Below are 17,316 nucleotides of genomic sequence, written 5' to 3'. Positions count from 1 at the left end.
GCGCGGTGCTGGTGGTGGATCAGGAAGTGGTGCAGCTGGCGATAAAACTCTCTTCATCGCGTCTACCAGCTCCTGAATTGGATCGGGATTGCTCATGCTGTTAACTTTAAAGGTCCGGGCTTCTGTTAGGAAACGGACGGACAAACAGGGTGAGTAGAAAATGTAAACTTTTATTTTCACAGCAGAGCAATATAAGGATATGCAAGGTTCCGTTCGTTGAGATGAAGGGGATGTAACTATCCGTCTTCCTTGCAGTATGGATGATGATATAGATGCTGACCGAATACACACACCAGATGAGTAGGGGATGGGACAGAACGATGGAGCACCCACCAGATGAGTTACGGAGACGACAACGAGGAAACACACACCTCCAACTGGAACACGGGGCTGACTGGACAAACTGGAGACAAAACAGAGATTAGGTAAGTTTCTGGAGGATCGCTCACTGCTACTGAATACGTGGAGAGTATTCGTTATCAGTCCGCTTCGTATGAACGAGCCCGGACAAAGAGTGGTGTGAGGTGTGTGTTTATATAGTCTCATGGTGATGAGATGCAGCTGTGCATGATTAAAATTCAGGTGATGATGGGCATTGTGTTAAATTGGTGGAAGAGCCTGGCCAATCTGTGACACGTACATGGCAATCTAACAGGAAAAACTGGTTACAGCGGGAAAGCCGTCCATACACTGCAAAAAAAAAGATTTCTTTCTTAGAATTTTTGTCTTGTTTCAAGTCAAAATATCTGAAATTCCTAAAATCAAGAAGAATTTTCTAGGCAAGCAAAACTTATTGCCTTGTTTAAGGAAATAATATGCTGTTTTTTCCTTAAAACAAGCAAAATAATCTGCAAATGGTGTAAGCAAAATAATCTTTGGTTTTATAATCTTATGATTCTCAGTTTTTTGGTACAGTCTGTAACACCCCCGGGTCGCTTTGGTATAGTATTCAATCGCAGTGGCTGCCCATATCAACAGTGTTATTCAAACGCCTCACCCCTGAACACCCCACCCACTATCACTCACCCAGTCTCCCAAATTTTCCGAGACAAATGTTGGCAGGCACGTTTAACTTTGCAGTTTGTGCATGCAATTGTGAGGATACACGTTAATATCCACTGCTGTATGGACATCTGTTATGCTGATGTACAAAATAAACCTGATATAACATCCACAAACCTGGATTGAAGCGTCTTCCTTTACAATTGTACTGACATGTGGCTGTGATAAAGACGGTAAAATCTATCTACATTTACATTTACATTTACATTTAGTCATTTAGCAGACGCTTTTATCCAAAGCGACTTACAAATGAGGACAAGGAAGCAATTTACACAACTAAGAGCAACAATGAATAAGTGCTATAGGCAAGTTTCAGGTCTGTAAAGTCTAAGAAGGGGGAAGTATTAGTAGTATTAGTATTTTTTTTTTTTTGTACAGTTAGTGTGATATTCAAAGAGGATCTAAATCATTGCAAACATGCACTGTTTTAAAAACTTCTTAAACTTGTAAAACTCACTCTTGATCTCATTTAATGATGATTGATTGTCACAGCAAGCTGAAGAGATCTTTTAATCCCAGTTGCTTTGCACAAGTCCTGTCTTGTTGATATGATTATGTGTGTTACTACAGAGACATGTTAATACGTGGCTGTCAATCAATTCAGTAGGCAGGGAAACCACACTTCTACATCACATTGCAGTTGACTTCAAAACGGAGAGATTTGGATCTTATTTTAACGTCAGGAAATAAAAATAAAAAATGACTTACTGTCTTCATATCACCCTAATTTGACTGTGGACACACTAAACCTACACATAGTTCTGTTCAAACAGCTAACAAAAGATAATTTTTATTATAGGTGCCCTTTAATAAATCTATGAGTATTATTGTAAAAATAAATGTACAACTAAATGTATCATTTAATATGATCTTATTTAAAAGGCTACAATTGGGTGATACATGCATGTTGCAATGCTAAGTATAAAAATATATATTGTTTTAGCATTATTCTTATTTTTCTCAGTGCATTAACTCATGCACTTTGAACAGCCTCTTAATTAACACCAGGGACTAATTAAACACAGTTAAGTATCGACAAGCCCCTTTTTAAAACCATATTCTTACTTAAAAGTACAAGATTGTTGGTAAATGTCCTTGTCCGATTATTGTGAAGTAATTTATTGATGTTTCCTTATTCCCTATGTCCTTTGAACTGAAAATGTTTGCTTCCTCTGGATTGAAACTCACAGAAAACCCTTCAAAGTCTTATGATGGAATAAAACATACCCTTTTTCTTATCAGGCAGATTCAGGAACTGCCATTGCTAAAATGTCTGTCCAAGCCTATGTTAATTATTCAAAAGCAGAACATTATAACAAACAGAGATGCTCTTGGTCATTACTGGAGTTATTAGAGTAATGATTCAGTGACTCTTTAAATTTATTAATTGCTAGGATTTATGAATGTCCTCTGTTTATTTATGCTTTCAAATCACATTATATGTCATTGATTTATGCTCAGACACATTTTTATGTAGAAAAATGTAACTGCAGGTTAGCAGCGACTTGTTTGAAATCAGTTAGAAATATATTGTATATACAGAAATCCACACAATAACAGAACAAGTTTCCGGCTCATTGCATGCTTTTGTAGTGACCAACAAAACAATAAATTGTTTTAAACTACAAAAAAAAAATCTTGCTGAAATAAGTCTATATTACATTTTATAAACTAATTAAACTGCATTCTAAATCACATCATTTGTGAGTAATTAAAATTTATTTTGCCGGCATAAAATGTTGGTATATTCCCTTTAGCATGAGTGGTTTATTGTTGATAAATTAGTTCACTAGTTTAATTTCACAATTCTCGCTATTAACAAATCATAATGCATGATTTGAAACTTAAAAAACTCATAATTTGCTGCTTATTAATAGTTAAAAAGGCATTAGTTTGGTTTAGGTATTGTGTAGGTATAGGGATGTAGAATATCTATTTTATAAGTAAAAATAAACAATATTATAATCTTAGACATCATAGACAATAAATAAGCAAATATAGTTAATAGTGAGAATCTGTACTTTAATTTAAGCATGCACTTTCTCTATCTTTTAAACTTTGTATTTATTTCAAAAACTTTCTATAAATTTGAAGATACAGATTATAAATAAAATAAGTATTGAACAAGTCGTGTTTTTCATGATAATAATAATTTTAAAGGAGCTGTTGACATGGAATTAAACATTTTTTTGGTAAAATTAGTTGTGTAATAATGAAGTGACACAAGGATAACGGACTGAACTACTGAATCATATTAAATACTTTATATAAAAGTTTTTTGGTGATGGCAGATTGAAAACGCCTCGTATATGGAGAATGAAGTCACATGAATTGCTCAGGTGTGAATTTTTCACAGATTTTAACAGAGTGTATTTGATTGCTTCCTTGGCTGTGTTTGACCATTGTCTGAAATTTCCACCATGGTTTCATCTTCATCCTCATGGTATGTAAATGTTGGACTGAAGCAGCTAATATTAATTTACAATAACAAAGGACATGCAGAGGGTTGCTAAAGACTACTGAGAGATTTCAGTTGCTGTCTGGGCTTTCACTGCCTTTCTACACCTCCCTTTCTTAATGTGTTCAATACTCTTTCCCTGTGTTGTTTCATTTTATTACACATAACTTAATTTGTAAACTAATTAGATTCAGTGTTTTTTTTTGCACCAACATCCAGGGAAAATTTCAAGTCAACGGTCCCTTTAGAAATATGTTTTCTGAGAAAAATGGTGACGTGTTCAATACTTATTTTCCCCGCCGTACTACTATAAAATACTTTTTTTTTTTTGTCTACTGTATATATTAGAGAAATAACTATGTTTAGTTGTAGCCTCAGTGTTTCCAACAAATGTTTAAGTGAACACCCTACTGGTAAAAAAATGATGCAACTTGGTGTAATATTCAATATAGTGATTCTAGTAGCACAGAAATAACACATTTCACTGTTAATGTCACATTCGCTTTAAATCTTAAGAAAATGCAATGACTAAAAAGAACAGTACATACTAAGTAACTTTCTTTAAAGGGCAGATCATCTGGATTATTACCTACTCTCCAATTATTGCAAACCATCATCTAATAAAGATCTTTAAAGCACTGATGCATGCACATTCTAAACCACAGGAACTGAGAAATAATATATCAGTTTAACACCCAACATGTTTAAGAAATGAGAGCAGAAGAGCAAGAAACAAAAACAATAAATCTGAATGAGAAATGACTTTATGAAACATGAAAAAAAAAATAATAACAGGAGATGCTTTGTTATCAAACTGTTAACAAGCCACTTACGAATTACTCACAAAGCTCATGCCGAGATTTACAGGTACAATTTGTTCCTGGAAATCATCTTGTAAAGTGAACTCGAAAAACAAGAATGACATAATTTGCCACGGGAAAGTGAACTGTGACATTTCCAGAGTGTGCTTTTCAGCTTCATTCTTATTTCCTGCATTCATTAAATGAAGAATGTTGCCCAGAAGGTGCCATTTCATGCAGTAACACTGTTAGAGGAGGCTGACGATAATGAGAATAATAAATTATTTTGTTATTTTGGATATATCACATGGAGCCTGCTTACTGACCTCATTTGATTTATTAATAAATGTTCTATCATAGTTTATCATCAAACAATAAGCCAGTATGAAGAATTTATAAATCATAGTCTAAGGCACTCGAGAAATAAGTGAAAAAAATTAAAAAGCCTTTATTAGCATGGCTATTATTTTAAAACATTGAGTTCATACATTTGATAACTTAATAGTTTCATACTCTTAAAAGAGGCTTTAATATCCACTGCAAGAGAGGCTCTGAGCTTGACGCTAAAGCTAGGTGAGGAAGACGCTTTATAGACTTTTTCCAGCTGTTTACCCTTTTCTGTTGACATGTTGAGTGAAAATATAATAATACACACAATAAGAAAAAATAAATAAAAGCAGGTTGCCAAAAGGTTCTTAAACAATGAGGTTTGTTGAGAAGGAATGAAAAGTTAAAGGGAGCTGGCTGCACACACGTCTAGACCAAAGGCGACATAACCGGAAATCTCAACTCAATGGTCTCATGACTCAATATCTAAATGATGCAGAAAATAATATATCCAACACAATAAAGTCATTTCAATAGTCATTATTAATACAGTAATTGAAAAGAGAAAATAAATAAAAATGATAATTATTATACAGCATATTTCTCAAAAAGTGGTCAGTACAATCTTCTGTTATATTTGACTGTTAAATTAAATAGATGTTGCTTTCCAAAGGCTTTGTGACAACACTGTAGGAAAAATACTGGTTGCCTTAAATTTTTAAGCTAAATCAAATTAACCTTATGAGTTCATTGGACTTATATTATGTTAAACTGACTTAAAACAGCTTGCGTAAGTTTAATAATTAGGTTAGAACATTATTAGCTTTAATAAGTAGGCTACAATGATCTAAAAACATACAATATGTTGTCATAACTAATTGATCATCTAATTCAGGGTATTAAGTCAGCAATATTAGTACCTATAAATGGTATATTTCCCTTTTATTTATCTTTTTTTTCCTTAACTCCATTATTTATATTGATTTATTTACCTATTTACTTTTAAGAATTATTACAATTATTTATTATTATTTTGCTCTTCACTTTCTGGGGGATTTTTATTTTTTGGAAAACTCTTAGTTAACCCATTTGCTGTTAATGTTTATGATTTGCATTTGTAAACTTGTAAACCATGAATCTTTAAATTTTGAAAACTGAACTAAAGCAGTTTAGATTTTTCCATGTTAAGCTACTTTACTCAACCTACATTGTAAAATCACTATAAAAAAGTCAAATTTAATTTGCTTTGGTAGTACATTTGGACTATAGCCCATTAGAGATTGTTTGTAAAACTTGCCTCTGATTATGGGCTCTATTTTAATAATCTAGGCGCAAAGTCTAAAGCGCATGGCAGAAATTTTAAGGACAGAAAAATATGTGCCCGGGCGCATGGTCTAACAGGGTTATGCTTATTCTCTGAATGAGTTATGGGTGTGTTTTGAGCATAACATGCATTAAACCAATCAGAGTTTCATCTCCCATTCCATTTAAGTCAATTGCGTTGCGCCATGCTTTTGCTATTCACATGGCGGACTTTGTCAGTTTGGACTGCATAGGTGCATAACCATCGAGCTCTGTGCTGTACTTTAGAGCAGCTTTTAGTTGGTCAATGGTGCAATCTATTTCAGTTTCTCAAAATATCAACGTGCCAACAGTGCGCCTTAACACACCTCCTTTTTAGACCAGCACGCCTATAAGTCTACAAAGTGGCACAAATGAATTTGCTTTTTAAACAACGTGGTGCAAATCATGAAAATTAGGGTTGTGCTGGTCTGAAAACATCAACGAATCACATCAAACACGTCTTGTGCCTTATTGTGCCGGTCGTATGATAGGGCCCTATGTCTCCGAAAGCACAGGGTACATTTATCTTGATAACTTTAAATAAACATGTCAAAAGAAAAATAATTAAAAAAAGATGTTGCTAATAGTGACCACTGTAGGCATGCTTTCTTAAACTCAGTTTCTTTCTTTTGTGTTCACTGTTTTAGTGCCGAAAATGATAAAGCAAGCTGTAACTCAAAGACAGTCACTTAGAAGACAGGGTTGACAGAGAGAGAAACATGCACATATTTGATCCACGCGCCCGGCGTGTCACAAGAAGTTAGAAGAGCCATCCCTCTGAAGATCATGTCACCAAAGATTAATTGGATCTCTGCTCCTCTGAGTATCACTGATTGCTTTTCAGAAAACACAGGTTTTTATCGCACTGACTCAGGCAGTGCTCCAGACGTTTCCAAGACTGAGGCTTGACAATTATTCTCATCTCTGACTTATTATCTCAGAGTAACCAAACAAAAAGGTTTGTCTTTCCTTCCAGCATGCTGCATATTGGGCACATACAGTATATGGAAAATTTTCGTTGCGATTGTCATTTTGAACTCTGTGTTGTCAGCCATTTATTGATGCTTATTTCTGATGTATTTTGACGTGTTCTAAACAAAGTCACAGTTGAATGAATCATTAAGATTCATATATAAATGATTTTATGCCTATTTTTCATGCATTTAGAAAAGAGGTCTAAACTGCGGAATGTGCCTAGTAAATCAACATTTTTTTTAAAATAACCTCAAACAGTGATTTTGACATTTAAAAGACTAAAATTGCACAATAGTTTTTTATTTTATTTTTTGTTTTATATTCCTGTCTTATTATCTCAGAGACACTAAACAAACCGGTATGTTATTCCTTCAGCACATTCCGTCCATATTGATTATATATTTACAATTGTTCAGTAAATGACAAAATAAAGTTTTAATAGTATTGTCAGTGTTTTGTTCCAAACAAAGCCTCTGTGGAATTAACCATAAGCATCTAAAAAAGAACATTTAGAACTAATTATTGATTCAGGCATTTTAAGACTGACGCATCTAATGACAAAATATATTTTCTTGGGAACTAATATACAACAGTTCTGTGAATAAAACTAATATTTAGCTTATTTTGAGACTACTACACTACCTGACCAAAGTCTTGTCATCAATCCCAGTTTTAAGAGAAACAAATAACACCTTGACTTCTAGTTGATCGTTTGGAAAAGTGACAGATGGTAGATTTTTCCAGTGAATCATCTGTTGAACTGCATCCCAATCATCACAAATACTGCAGAAGACCTATTGGAACCTGCATGGACCCAAGATTCTCACTATAATCAGTCAAGTTTGGTGAAGGACAAATCATGGTTTGGGGTTACATTCACTATGGGGGCGTGCATAAGATCAGTAGAGTGGATGGCAACATCAACAGCCTGAGGCATTAAGACATTTGTGCTGCTCATTACATTTCAAACCACTGGAGAGAGCAAATTCTTCAGCAGGATAGAACTCCTTCTCATACTTCAGCCTCCACATCAAAGTTCCTGAAAGTGAAGAAGCTCAAAGTGCTCCAGGATTGGCCAGCCCAGTTACCAGACATGAACATTATTGAGCATGTCTGGGGTAACATGAAGGAGGAGGCATTGAAGATGAATACCAAGAATCTTAATGAACTTTGGCAGTCCTGCAAGAACGCTTTCTTTGCCATTCCAGATGACTTTTTTCGTAAGTTATTTGAGTCATTGCAGAGATGGGATGCAGTCATCCAAGTTTATGGAAGTCAGACACAAAAATAATTAAAAACAATTCCACTGCACCATGACTTTGTATTCTACACTGCACATTATTTCTGTAAACTGACAAGACTTTTGTCTAAGCTAAGTCAGACCTTACTATCCAAATAATTAAAAATCAAAGCATGATCAATTTTATTTTGGTAAAATAAGCGTAATCTAGAGGCCTTTGCTTTTCATATAAGCCACTTCAAATACCAAATGACCACCTGTAATTCTACAGTAGAATTAATCATACTCACATCAAGCAATGATCCGATTTAAAACAACAACACCATAATTGGGTCAAAGGACTTTTTATAGGGATTTCTTTGGGCTCTAGGAATTTTTAACCTTCATCCTGATGGTAACATTTCAATTATTATTACACCAATACAATTACTGTACAACAGTAAGTAATGTTTTGTTTTGTTTTTACAATATTGTGAGAGGTAGGTTTAGGGTTTAAAATGTATTAATTCATTCATTTTCTTTTTGGCCCCTTAAAGATATATATTACATTATATTTATTATATTATATTATTTATTTATTTTCGGCTTAGTCCCTTTATTAATCTAGGATCGCCACAGCGGAATGAACCGCCAACTTATTCAGCATATGTTTTATGCAGCGGTTGCCCTTCCAGCTGCAACCCATCCCTGAAAAAAATATTATATTATATTATATTATATTATATTATATTATATTATATTATATTATATTATATTATATTATATTACGTGATAATAAATAAATGACAATTATTTAATGCATATTGAAACACAATGCTCGAGTTGAAATATATTTGAATATCCTGTTTTTTCTCTCATTCACTCATATTAATCCTTGAAAATAACAAAAATCATTTTTTGTTAGTCATTTAAAAATATGTCCTGCTTTTCTATTTCAAAGTAATGATTTAAAGATAAAAGAATAGAATAGCAAAACCATAACCCAAAGATAATTATCCTCAGGAGAATTTTTAAATATTTCTATTTTCAAAGGTGAAGGTTTTCTTTTTGAAAAGCCATCATGCTTGTTTACAACACAGCATATTCTCCAGAGATTATGTCTGTGTTAACATTAGAAACACGGTAGTTTTACATGTTTCAAACTTTGTTTAATTATTAGCTCATAGCCTACCCTAAGCTTGCGAACCTAACTCAGAGAACATGAGCAGCTTTAGTGTTAGACATTTACAGATGATCACTGCTGGGAAATAACTAAACAGAAATACTAAACAACATTTTTTTAGCATTTCCATTAGCTTTGCAGTAACACACACACACACACACACACACACACACACACACACACACACACACACACACACACACACACACACACACACACACACACACACACACACACACACACACACACACACACGCCCCTCATATTTTGGAAAGTTATTCATTTAGTCTATCTGGTCTATTTTTTCGGGGAAAATATTCTGTTGAGTTCCTGCAAATTATATTTATTTTGTTGGAAAACACTTAAGAAAAGTCTGATCTCTGTAGAATAATTGTTTCTGCATGATAAAATGTTTAAAATTATTAATAGTGTATGTCTTTCCAAGCTCAAGTACAAAAAATGCATAGACACTGCAGATTTTAACTTCCACATGCCTGTCAGATGTTAGGATGACTTAAGTGTGTATTAACATGCATCAGTTGTACTGTACATAAACACGACACGTCAAATGCAATGCTGCACATATAATGTGCTATTTATGTAAACTGACTCAGTAACTAAGCAACAAGCTAAAATGATTTGATAAATGATGCACCGGCTATATAAGTGAGGTAATGTCACCAGTCCACAGCCCGGATTTAACTCCAGTATTACCTCTATTTCTGTCATTACTACAGATTGAAGGCTCTCTAAATGCTCACTGTGACTGTAATGTCACTGTAATGAGAAAGCAATAAATCTGATTTTTTTATTGTCTTCAGGAGTGGAAGTCACTATTATGTCAAGCAGGACAACAGCGCAATGCATTTCAACAATAAGGCTGAATAACAAATTCAAGAACAAAAGTAGCCTAATTCTGCAGGAAAAACCACATGGCAACACTGATGGCGTCTGGTTAAAAAATTATTGGTTTTAAATCTTGATCACAGTTTTGTTTGTAACACTAATATTAAATGCACATAGTGAGTGCTGCCACATTTTAAAATATTATCTTTCATGCAGTGTATTATATTGTTGATTGGCTAGATGCAATCAATTACTTCCAATAACGCAATTATATAATAAAATCAGTCTGGCCTCGTGAGGAAACATAACTATTTTATGTTTTGTCAGTTTGGTGGCTAATTCGTACAAATTAGTACGAGTTTAGTTGTATGAAAATGTACAATTTTAAAAAGGAGGCGTGGCACACAAGCCCACCCCTAAACTCAAATGTCATTGAGAGAAATGCAAATCGTACTAAATTGTACAACTGAAATAATATGAATTAGCAACTAAATCAAAGTTATGAATTGCTTTGAGATTGTGTTGGATACAATTGACACCGTTTATACTGTCCTACTACTGTGGTTGTGATTCAGATTTGCCATTTATTTTAGATATGCACTGTAAAAAGAAGACTATTTTAAACAAAAACTTTAAAAGGAATTTCACAATTTTGAGATAAAATTGAGGATAAATACAATCATAAAATAAATGAACAATACTCTCTTTATTATCATTTCAGAAAGCACATTTTTAATAAATATCTTTACAAAATCTTGCAATTACCTGTTTTACAGGATAAATATGATGAACAATTTTTAATGATACCTCCCTAATTTTATTTGTTATACAAAAACGTCTGGAAATCTTAAAAGTCTTGTTCTAGTTCTAGTTGATGTTTTGCTTCGGTTTCCCCTACAGTCCAAAGACATGCTTTAAGTAAACTGGATAAGCTAAATTATTTGTAGTGTATGTATGTATGTCCTGGTCTTCCAGGTAGGGGCTTGAGCTAACAACCCACCTTGTTAAAACTAGATGTTAAGAAACCCCAGTATGGTGCAGCTAAATATCAACTTCGATATAAATGGAAGTAAGTGAAGTAAAAAGGTGATTTATAAAATTAAGATGCAAAATTAAACTCAAAAAAAAAAAAAGTAAAAAAAAAGTAATGTCAACAACAAAACAATAATGCTGGGAAAGTTTATTTAAGGTATTTACCATATATATTAATGAAACTTACATATTTTTATTTTAACCTTTGCTTTTATGTTGTTAAAATCATGGACATTTTAATATTTTTTTTGCTGTCAGTATACAACCAAAAAAAATTGGGGTCATTTTTAAAAATGACCAAATTTTATGCATATTAGTTACTGTCTGGAACACTAAGTTTTGATTGGAACTCATTCAGGAACTTCGAATCACCTTGACCGTCAATGAATATGTTGAAATCCATATACTTACATCTACATTAATATTTAACATTTTGGGCCCTATCATACACCCGGCGCAATGTGGCGCAAGGCGTGGAGCAATACTTGTTTGGTAGTTTCAGCTTGGCGCAAGAGTCGTTTTGAGGTTTTGCGCTACGCTGTTTAAATAGCAAATGCATTTGCGCTTATATGTGCGCCCATAGGCGTTCTGGTCTAAACAGGAAGGCGTTCTGAGGCGGACCGCTGGCGCGTCGCTATTTTGAGAAACTAAAATAGATTTTTCATTAGACCAAAACAAACCCGGTCTAAACTCCGGCGCAGAGTTGCGCCTCGCTTACACACTGCTTAATACGCACAAGAGAGCAATAGGCAAATATCTTTACATATGAAAAAAATTAAATATTAAGGATATCTATATATAGGATATAATAAGAATAGATATAGGATATAAATATAAAGGATTAAAATATTACAAAACATATTATTTTTCTAGCCTACATAAATATGAAAAATCACTGCTTTTATGTCTTCTTCATCTCGGGAGGCTTTTTCAGTTCATTCATAACAATTTGCTTTTGTATTATGTTATTATTATTAGCAGTATTATTTATTATATCCATATTTATATTTGTTTTATTAAAAACAAGCTTAGATTTGCCCACCTGTCAGGTTTTAGACCATAAGGGGCACAGCATATGTTTTAGGATATAACTCAGGTTTTTGAACACACTTCGTTAATATTGTTCATTTATTCGTTTGCTGGAAATTAGATCTGAATTTAGAAGTAGTTTTGAAACGAATATTTGCGCTTAACACAGGCAATTAATTATTTACAGACTAATTGATGTATTTGCGTAAAGGTTTCTCTATTCAAGAGCGAAAGTGATCCAATATCTCTTATTCTCACACAGTAGATGCTCTGTTTAACAGTTTTCTGTTAAAAAAAAAACTGTTAACTGTTTGCTACACTGTAAACCCTAATGCTGTAACTAATTAATTGAGTTGAGTTCTATTAACTTAAATCATTAAAATTCGTTTATCTTAATTAACCTTGATGAGTATATAGAACTTTTTCTTATTTTTGAGTTTGAAAAAATTTAATCTTTCAAGTAAGGTGAACAATTCTGCTGGGTTTAATCTATACAAAATGTCTCTTTAAAGTTTCATTAACTCAAATTCTGTCAGCCTAGTGATTTTGCGTCTGACGTCATCCAGGTTCACGTACGTGCTCATGCTTCATTCGTTTTTTTCAAGATGGCGGATCGGCCTCGCTTCACACTACAGTAAGTAAAATATTTACAAATCCAAGAAATATTAAATGTATGTTTTAATTAATATAATCACAGTAACAGTTCAATGTAATGTAGAGTTAATCAGGGTGCGTTTACATGTCGTACATTACAGAAAACATGTTTAGCCTCACTTGTTGCTAACTAACGTTAACATTACTGTTTAAAAAGTTAGAATCAGTGCAATGTTAGCGTTAGTTGTAATGTGTTAACTCTGAATTTTAACAGAGTGTGATAAAGACAAAAAATATTTAAAATCGGCAGATTACATTTTTCAAAAAAATTTCAATCTTGGCGCGAGTATGCCTTTTCTCAGCCTGTGCTGAAGTTGTCATGGAGACGTGCGCTCTCACAACCGCATGTCATGGCGCTGCGCTGAACTCCATCCAGTGTGTGAATGTGGTATTATCTTCGCGATCTGTAGGCACTTCGGAAACGAAAGGCGCAAGAAACGTAACGTTAATCATAACTCAAATGATCTCCGCCTAAACACTTAACGGTATTTTCTGATGACGCGCAAAAACGTAGTCTCAAAACTTAATGTCACACGCAGCTTGTTGCTTGCTGATCCATGTATGAGGATAGCCTGACGGAGAACATGTAAGCTGCGCTCCTCACCTGAGCAGGTACAGAGCAGAGCTTCATTTTACACTACCACATTGAGGTAAAGTTGGTTTTATATTCATACATTCATTTAGTAACAACTTGTGACTCGCTCCATAAATTGTTTACCATGGTACTTTGTCTATTCGTTCTGAAATCACATGCAAGTATGACATGAAAACAACATTACACTAAATGCACTATTTTTTTTGACTGAACAATGTTGTACTTTGAAAGTCATTGGCTGCTAATATGATTTCACCATTAAGAATATGCAAAAATTACCTTTCTGAAATTATATTATTAAGGAGAAAGTCTGAATGTGTAAATATAAAACTAACTTTACCTCAATCACCAGCACTTATCAACACTTAATATTTCCTCGCGCTTAAGACGACATCTCTGCATATCAATGATTACCTGATTAATGCGATCAGTTAAATGAGTTTAAATGTCATTTAGGTCAAATGTATTTTAAAGGTATGATAAAAGTTTTTTTTTTTTCAATCTATTTTTTAAAATGTTTACTCTGGAGAGAATATAAACAGCCTAAAAAACAAAGTATGCATATCTATAACACATTAATACAAAATTATGTTATTAAATAAAATAATAACAAAACAAAATATTCAAGAAGTGGTAAACAAGACAGTTTTCTGATGTGCAAATTTTGTAGCTTAAAATATATTTATATCTTAAAAATATAAATATTTTAGTCTATATATTTTTACATCATTAGACAGTAAGGTAAGTTTTGTTATTTCTAGCTTTTAAAATCAGGCCTTAAATTTCTTTGTCGTCCTATTCAGTTTTAGAAATTTCAATACTGTTTAAATTAAATCTGTGTTCATCGAATTAAAGCAACTAACATGATAATCAGCTCTATTGCTAACCGTTTTGGAGGTTAACGTTAGACATCAGGCAATTGTACTACTTCCACTCTCAGCTAAATGACACTGTGACTTTGTGTACATACAGAATTGAAGGTCAGGTGTTGCTGACTACAGATAGGTTCTTAAATGGAGGCATGTGAAAGGTGGGTAAAATATTTATTTTGTACTACTATGCCTGGCATATCCAGATAAAATAAATATTACAGTGTATTTATCAATGATACTTTTGCAGCAAGGAAAGTGAAACTTCAGCTAGACCTTGAGTTCAATTTACAACATGAAGATCCTGCTTTCAACATCTGATCAACACCTGATTTTCATCTGAGGTAAAAAATAGATAAGTAAATGAAACATAATAATAATATTAATACATTTTTTCTAGAATTGTATATTTTGTGGTGTGGGTTTGTTTTATGAAATTCTCTCTTGTTTCTTTTTGCTGTTTGCAGAGTACCAACATGTTACAAATGAGAATTTTCCCCACAAATTCTTTGCAAAACTGGACCACCACCTATTTCATTTGATGACAATTTTAAGGCAAACAGCATCCAAAACTGGCAAGACAGCAGATACCCTGGCTAATCTTTTAAAGGTTTATGATGAGCAGGTATGTTTAGGGTCACGTGTTAAAGTATACATTAAAATATAATTTGAATTATTATTATTTTTTTAATTTTTAAAAAATTGATTCTTGATTTCCAGGAACTGAATGATGTCAGTTCATGACGGACTACTGTTATCAGAGGTCTTTTGGTCTTGCTGCGTGAGCGTGACTTAAGATTCTTTAGGAACACCATGGTAAGACTTCATTCATTCTTTTCACAATTAGGCATGTTTAATGAAAAGATGAAAGTTTTGAAAACTTTTACTTAAAAACATATTTGTAATCAAGAATAGTTGATGAATCATATAATATTGGCTCAGTCATTTTGATACTGTCCTTACATTAATATCCTTGAATTATGTTTTTAGATTGATAATCCTGCTGACTGAAGAAGCTTTATTGGCCCTGCATTCACTGAGGGTCTCTGTTGTCCTGAAGAATGAATTAGACACCACCCACAGCACACTTCCAGACCTTTCTTGTCTTGTATGGATTAATGTATGCTCTTCACATAATATATAGTAAAGGACTTTGAACTTGTGCAAAAAGTTTTGCTTGGCATGGATGATGGAAAATAAAAAGTCTCGTAGCATGGAAACCTTAAAGAATGAGTTAATGTAGAGCTTTTTTTTTTTTTAACTTAATAAAGACTGTCTCTGGGGTAGTAACTTCAAAACATTTATTTACCTTTAATTGGTAAATATGCATTTTATTATATATAGGGATAGTTTGTCCAAATGTAAAATTCTGTCATTTACTAACTCTTCACTTGTCCCAAACCTGCTTGAATTTCTTGCTTCTGTTGAACACAAAAGTTAAGTAAAGCTGACAACCTGTAACCACTGACTTTCTAATAGGAAAACAAATACTGTGGAAATCGGTGGTTACAGGTCTCAGCTTTTTTTTTTTTTTTTTGGTCAAAAATAACCTTTTAAGTGTTCAACAGAAGAAAGAAACTCAAACAGGTTTGGAATAAGTAAATGACAGAATCATAGTTCAACCAAGACTGAATATATATATATATATATATATATATATATTGTAACGAGCGCACACATGCCACGTCGCCCTGGTCGCTAATTCAACCCAGCTGGACCATCATCAACACAGGATCGTTCACAGCTGGACGTCATCAAGTGGAGAGGCATATAAACCAAGCCCACGCAAGGAGAAGATGAACTTCATTCACCCAATGACTCCATGCGCTAACGCTTGTCTCTCTGTCTCTCCACAGCAGACTCCAGCTCGTGACAATCCCACATCCGACTACTCACTGTCCTTCACTTACTTCCCGGAGCACCAGAGCACCTCACCTTGAAGAAGAGCACCGTTTACACCCCATTCACGTTGTAAATAAAGCACCCTCCGGGGACTTGTCTGTAAACTTATCCAACTGTGTCGCTGTTTTCCCTCTGCCTCGCTACAATATATATATATATATATATATATATATATATATAATCTGCTCTCCGTTAAACAGAAATTGGGGGAAAAAATAAATGGGGGCGAATAATTCTGACTTCAACGAGATATATATATATACAGTTTCTGTTTAGTTTACACTAAACGAGTCACTTCACAGAATGTGCACTTATTATTTTTTTTAACGAATGCCTTAAGAGTAAGTTTTACACTTATTAATGTATTATTAAATTTTATTAAACTTATAGTTGTTTTTTCTTGAGGCTCTTATGTCTGATATCATATTTACATTGTGGGTAATTTTTATCAATTTCAGAATAGTGTTCATTTTCAATCTCTTTGTCTAATAGTTTTTATCGTTTTAAGACATTTGTAATTGCATAGGAGACAAATTTGAAAGTACTGTTGGACATTTTTTCTTTAACAATAAATGTCTAAAATGGTATTGTCTGTGTGTTTTAAATTACAGATTTATTTTGACAGATTTATGGGGTTTAAAGATTAAAATAATGGCTAATTTTATTTGTGAAACTGACGATGGAGAAGTTAATTTTAAATGCTATCAAAATGTATGAGCTGGGTGATTTAAGTATTTAAAGTTGAAAGAAATTAAAGCAATTAAGTTAATTGGTATTAAAATGTATGAGCTGGGTGACTAAGTATTTAAAGTTTGGAAAAATTAAAACAATTAAGTTAATTGCAATTAAAACGTATAAGCTGAGTAACTTGGGTATTTTAAGTTGAGTGAAGTGTCTTGCATGAGTACAACAAACTCAAAACTTAATGTTTCTTGTTACTTAAAATAGATAATTTCATAACTTAAAAAAATTTGACGTAACTGATTACCTCAAATTTTTGGAGTTTTGTCAACTTATTCGG

The 17,316-nt window shown here is 33.2% G+C and overlaps 1 long non-coding RNA gene across 4 annotated transcripts; it reads left to right on the top strand.

Annotated features, from left to right (window-relative positions):
* Nucleotides 1–12,864: 12,864 nt before the first annotated feature.
* On the top strand, nt 12,865–16,403 carry LOC137496488 (uncharacterized). 4 transcript variants are annotated; one of them, XR_011016883.2, is made up of 7 exons: nt 12,865–12,909; nt 14,497–14,554; nt 14,644–14,737; nt 14,861–15,018; nt 15,114–15,209; nt 15,384–15,501; nt 16,250–16,403. It is a non-coding gene; the product is annotated as an uncharacterized lncRNA (long non-coding RNA). The 4 variants fall into 4 exon arrangements; XR_012385063.1 differs by lacking the exon at nt 12,865–12,909 and adding an exon at nt 13,469–13,541 and having other exon boundaries at nt 15,384–15,513; XR_011016882.2 differs by lacking the exon at nt 16,250–16,403 and having other exon boundaries at nt 15,384–15,623.
* Nucleotides 16,404–17,316: the final 913 nt, after the last annotated feature.

The sequence above is a fragment of the Danio rerio genome, chromosome 9 (genome assembly GCF_049306965.1).
Source record: "Danio rerio strain Tuebingen ecotype United States chromosome 9, GRCz12tu, whole genome shotgun sequence".
Classification (NCBI taxonomy): Eukaryota; Metazoa; Chordata; class Actinopteri; order Cypriniformes; family Danionidae; genus Danio; species Danio rerio.
This window is presented reverse-complemented; position numbering and strand designations above follow the sequence as displayed.